The sequence below is a fragment of the Vespa crabro genome, unplaced genomic scaffold (assembly GCF_910589235.1).
Source record: "Vespa crabro unplaced genomic scaffold, iyVesCrab1.2, whole genome shotgun sequence".
Classification (NCBI taxonomy): domain Eukaryota; kingdom Metazoa; phylum Arthropoda; class Insecta; order Hymenoptera; family Vespidae; genus Vespa; species Vespa crabro.
The window spans coordinates 1,100,768-1,107,672 of record NW_025813595.1 but is presented as its reverse complement, the minus strand read 5'-3'; positions in this window follow the sequence as shown (position 1 = coordinate 1,107,672).

The following is a 6,905-nucleotide window of genomic DNA, read 5'->3' as shown; positions in this document are numbered from 1 at the left end:
TGCTACAAAGCGGTGCAGGGATGGTTTCACTATGCCACTAGGATGGAAATGCGTTTAGTCGGTAGTGTCTATTCCAACGATGAGCCCGACACTCCAGGGACTATAACGGGGGAACCAAATGGTAAAGGATTCCTCTAGCGGGCAGGGACCCTAGGTCAGTATGTAAAAATTGGCATTCACAGACGTCAAAAAAAAATAAAAAATAAAAAAAAAATATCTTTATTATCATTATTATCGCTAAGATCGATATTGTTGTTATTAGTGTTTTTATTACTACTATTAATAACTTTATTATCTTTATTATTAATATTATAAATATCATTAATACCGTTATTATAGATATTATCGTTATTAATATTATTTTTATCGTTATTATGCTTATTTTCGTTATTATCGTTACAATAGTTATTATTGTTATTATTATAATTTTTTTAAATATAATCGTTATTATAGTAATAATTCATATTATTATTATTATATTCGTTATTATCATTATTATCGTTATTATCGTTTTTATCGTTATTGTTATTATTCATATTATTATTACCGTTATTATCACTAAAATTGCTATTATTATTATCGTTACTATTGTAAATATCACTATTATTATTATTATAATCGTTACTATCGTTATTATCGTAATTATTAATATAATTATTATTGTTATTTTCGTTACTATTATTATCGTTATTATCGTTAATATCGCTATTATAATTATTGTTATTATCGTCTTTATCGATATTATTATAATCGTTAATATCGTTAGTATTGTAATTATTATTATTACTATTATTATCGTTATTATCGGTACTATTGATATAATTATTATCGTTATTACCGTAATTATCTTTATTAATTTTATTTTTATTATCGCTATTGTCGTTATTATCGTTATTATTATTATTATTATTTACATTATTATTATTGTTGTTGTTACTATAGATATTGTTATTATTATGACTATCATAATTATCGTTATTACAGATATTATTATTATTATTACCTGTATTATCAATATTTTAGTTATTGTTCTTATTATTATTAATATTATTAACGTTATTATCGTTATATTTGTTATTGCTGTTTTTATTATAACTTTTATTATCGATATTAAGGTTATTATTATTATTTTTTTATTATTATCTTTATTATCGTTATTATCGTTATTATCGTTATAATCATTACTATAGTCATTTTTGTTAATATTATTAATATTATAACCGTTATTACTGTAATTATTGTTATTATGATTATTATTATTATCTGTATAATCTTTATTATTGCTATTACTTCTATCGATATTATCGTTATTATCGTAATGATTATTATCATTATTATCGTTAATATGATGATCATTCTTATCGTTATTATCGTTATTATCATTGATATCTTTATTATCGTTATTATTAATATTATTATTATCGTTATAATCATTACTATCATCATAATTATTATTACTATCATAGTTTTAATTTTATTTTTATAAAATCTATTATCATTATTATCGTCATTATTGTTATTATTATTATTATTATCTAAATTATCGTTATTATTGCTATTATTTTAATCGATATTATCGTTATTATCGTTATGATTATTATCCTTATTATCGTTATTATTATTATCATTATTATCGTTAGTATCGTTATTAACATTGATATCGTTATTATCGTTATTATTATTATTATTATTATTATCTTTTTTATCGTTACTATCGTCATTATTGTTATTATTATTATCGTTGTCATCGTCATTAACATATTTAACGTTATAATTATTACTATTATTATTATTATCATTATCGTTATTATAGTTATTACCGTTAATATCGATATTGTTATTACTATTATCACCGTTATGTTCGTTATTATCGTTATTATTAAAAATATTATTATCTTTATTATCGTTATAAAGGTTATTGATTTTAATATTATTTTCGTTATTATTGTTATTAGCTTCATTATTACTATTATTATTATTGTTATTATAATTATTATGGTTATTATCGTTATTATTTTTATTACTATTATTATTATTATTATTCTTATTGTTATTTTCGTTTATAATGATAATAATATTATCTATATTATCGTTATTATCGTTATTATTATTAACGTTATACTCGTTAATGTCGTTATAACGCTTATTATACCTATTATTATTATCGCTATTATTACTATTATTATTGTCGTTATTTACGTAATTATCATTATTAATATTATTATTATTAACGTTATTTACGTTATTACCATCAGAATCGTTAATATAATTACTATTATTACCACCACTATCGTTATTATTGTTACAATAGATATTATTATTATTATTATCATCGTTATTATCGTTATTATTATTATCCCTATGATCGTTATTATCGGTATAATTGTTATTATTATTATTACTATTATTATCGATATTAACGTTAATATTGTTATTATTATTACCGATATTATCATCATTATCGTTATTATCATTATTATCATTATTATTATTATTATTATTATTATTATCGTTACTATCGATATTATCATTATCATTAATATTACTATTTTCGATATTATCATTTATATTGTTATCGTCATAATCGTTATTATCGTTATTATTGTTATTATCGTGATTATTATTATTATTTTTATCGTTATTATCGTTATTATTATAATTATTATTTTCGTCATTATAGTTATTCTAGTTATTATTATTATTATTATTTTCGATATTATCGTAAATATTGATATTATTATTATCGATCTTATCTTTATCGTTATTATTATTAATGTTGAATACGTTTTATAGCTTTTATTGTTATTACTGCTATTACTACTACTATTATTATCGTTATTATCGTTATTATAATTTTTATTCTTAATATTGCTATTATTTCTTCTATTTTTATCGTTATGAACATTATTGTGGTTATTATTTTTATTATTATTTATTTCATTATTGTTCTTATCATCACAACCGTTATTATCGTTAATTTAGTTAATATTATTATCGATAGAATCTTTAATATCCTTATTATCTTTATTATTTGTATTATTATTATTGTTATTATCGCTATTCTCGTTATTATCATTACTAACGTTGTTATCGTTATTATCTTTGTTGTTATAAACGTTACCATCGTTCTTATCGTTATTATTATTATTATTATTTTTATTATTATTGTTACTATTAACTTTATTATCGTTATTACCGGTATTATTATTATCCTTATTCTCGTTATTATGAATATTAGCGTTTTTATTATTATTATTATTATTATTATTATTATTATTATTATTATTATTATTATTATTATTATTATTGTCATTTTTATCATTATTATCGTTATTATCGTTATTAGGGGTATTATCCTTTATATCGTTATTATCTTTATTATTATTAATATTAATATTGTTTATATCGTAATTATCGTTGTTATTATTATTAATATTACCGTTATTACCGTTAATATTATTATCGTTACTATCCTTATTATCGCTATTGTAGTTATTTTTACTATTATTTAACTTTATCATCGTTCTTAATATTATTAAAAGTATAGATATTATCATTATTATACTTATTATTATTATCGTTATTAACCTTTATATCGCTGTTACCTTTATTATTATTATTATTATCGGAAATATCATTTTCATCGTTATTAACATTACTTCTATTATCGTCATTATCGTTATTATTGATATAGCTTTTATTATTATTATTATCGTTATTATCTTTATGATCGTCATTATCTTTATTATTTTTCTTATTATTATTATTATTATCGACATTATCGTTAATATTGTTATTATTATTGTATATATAATCGTTATTATCGTTATTATTATTATCGTTATTGTCCTTATTATAGTTATTATTGTATTATTATTATTATTACTGTTATTATTATCGTTATTACCTTTATTATCGTTGTTATCGTTATTATTTTTATTATTATTATTATTATCATTATTATCGTCAATATCGTTATTTTTATTATCGTTATTATTGTTATTATTGCAATTTTAATATAATTATTATCGTTATTATCATTATTATCGATATTATCGTTATTCTTGTTATTATTATTCTCGTCATTATCATTATTATTATTATTGTGATTATCGTTATAATCTGTTTTAATGTTATTAATATTGGTATTATTATTATCGATAATATCGTTATTGTCGTTATTATTAGTTTCGCTAGTTTTGTTATTATCATTGTTTTCGTTATTATTATTATCATGATTACCGTTATTATCGTTATTATAATAGTCGTTAATATCGTTATTATTGTTATTATTGTTAATATTATTATTATTATTATCGATATTAACGTCATTATCGTTAGTAACGTTATCGTTATTAGCGTTGAATCGTGATTATCATTATTGTTATTATTATTATCTTTAATATCGATTTTATCATTATTATTATTATTACTATTGTCTATATTATCATTAATATTGTCATCGTCATAATCGTTATTATCGTTATTATTTTTTTATTATTGTTAACATTACTACTATTATTATCGTTATTATACTAATTATTGTATTTATTATTATTATTATTATTATTAATATCATTATTATCGTTATTATCGTTATTATTGTCATTATTATTATTACCATAGTCGTTATTATCGTTAATATTGTACTTATTATCGATAATATGGTTATTATCGTTATTATCGTTGTTATCGTTATTATTCTTATCATCGTTAATTTCGTTTTTAACGTTATTATTGTTATTATTATTATTTTTGAAATAGTAATAATCTCTATTTACGTTAATATTATTATTATTATTGGCGTTATTGTCGTATTTATTGTTATTATTGTTATTATTATTATCGTTATTATCGTTACTAACTTTAATATATGTATTATATCCATTATTTTCAATGTTATTATCGTTATTAAATTCATTTTATTTATTGTCATCATTTACGTTAATACTGTTATTATTATTACAGTTATTATTGTTATTTTCGTTATTATATTTATTATCTTTTTTATCGTTTTATCTATATTATTTTTCTTATTATTATTACTATTATCGTTATTATCGTTAATGTTATAATCCGTATAATCGTTATTATCGTTATTATCTTTATTATTGTTATTATTATTATCGTTGTCTTCGATATTATTCTTATTTACTTCATTATTAATATTGTTATTATCCTTATTATTGTTATTATTATTATCGTTGACATCATTATTATCCTTATTTTCGTTATTATTATTATTACTTTTATCGTTGGTATCGTTTTTAATGTAATTGTTATTATACTTTTTATCGTTATTATCGTTATTGCCATTAACAGTATTATTACTTTTGCCGTCACTATGGTTAATATTATTATATTTAATGTCATTATTATCGTTATTTTCGTTAATTTTGTTATTATCGATTATATCGTTAATTATCGATTTTGCCGTTATTGTGGTTATTTCCGTTATTTTCGTAATCAACCTAATTAACGGTATTATTATTAATATTTTCGTTATGATCGTTATTATCGTTATTATCAATATTATTGTTATTATTATTATTATTATTGTCATTTTTATCGACATTATCGTTATTTCCAATATTATCTATACATTTGTAATTATTATTATCGTTAATGTCGTTTTACCGTTATTAACATTAATGTTATTGTCCTTATTATCGTTATTACCTCTATTTTTACTACTATTAATATCGTTATTACCTTTATTATCAGTACTATCGTTATATTTATTTTTATTATTATCGACATAAACGTTATTATATTTACTATTGCTATTATTAATTTTGTTAGTGTTATTATTATTATTATCGTTATTATCGTTATTTTCGTAATTATTATTATTATTATTGTTATATCGCTATTATCGTTATTGTCGTTATTATGGTGATTATCGTTATTATAGTTATTAGTATTATTGTTATTATTAGGATTATTAACGTAATTATCGGCATTATTGTTATTATAATTATTAATGTTATCTTTATTATCGTTATTATTGTTATTATTATTATTAAAAGTAACGTTATTATCGATAATATTGTTATCGTTAATATCGTTATTATCGTTCTTCTTATTAATAATGTTATTATTACTACTAATATTATCAATATTATCATTCTTATAGGTTTTATTATTATTATTTTTTAGTTATTACCATGATAATTGTTATTATTGTTATTATAATTATCGTTCTTATCATTATTATCCTTATTTTAGGTATAAACTTATCATATAATCGTTATAATCGTTGTCATTGATATTATTGTTAATATTATTGTCGTTAAAAGCGTTATTATCGTTATAATTGTTATTATTATTATCGTAATTATCGTTATTGTCGTTATTATTGTTATTAGTGTTATTATTATTATCGTTGTAATAGTTATTATTGTTATTAATCTTATCCTTATTATTGTTAATATCGTTATTATCTTAATCGTTGTTATTATTATAATCGCTATTATCGTTATTATCCTTAATATCGTTAATATTATTATAATTATTATTCCATTATTACTATCGTTATTACCGTAATAATCGTTATTATCGTTATTATCGTTATTATTATTATTATTATTATTGTCGATATTATCGTTATTATTATTACTAATATTATCGCTTTTATCGTTATTATTATAATTGTTATATCTGTAATTATTGTTATTATCTTTTTTATCGTTATTACTGTTATTATTGTTAATATTACTACTATTATTATTATTATTTTCGTTGTGCTCGTTAATATTATTCTCCTTATTATTATTATTATTACTGTCATTATTATCGTTATAATCGCTATTAACTTTATAATCGCTATTATCGTTATTATCGTTATTATTGTTATTACTAATATCGTTATTATCGTTATTTTCGATAATATCGTTATTATCTTT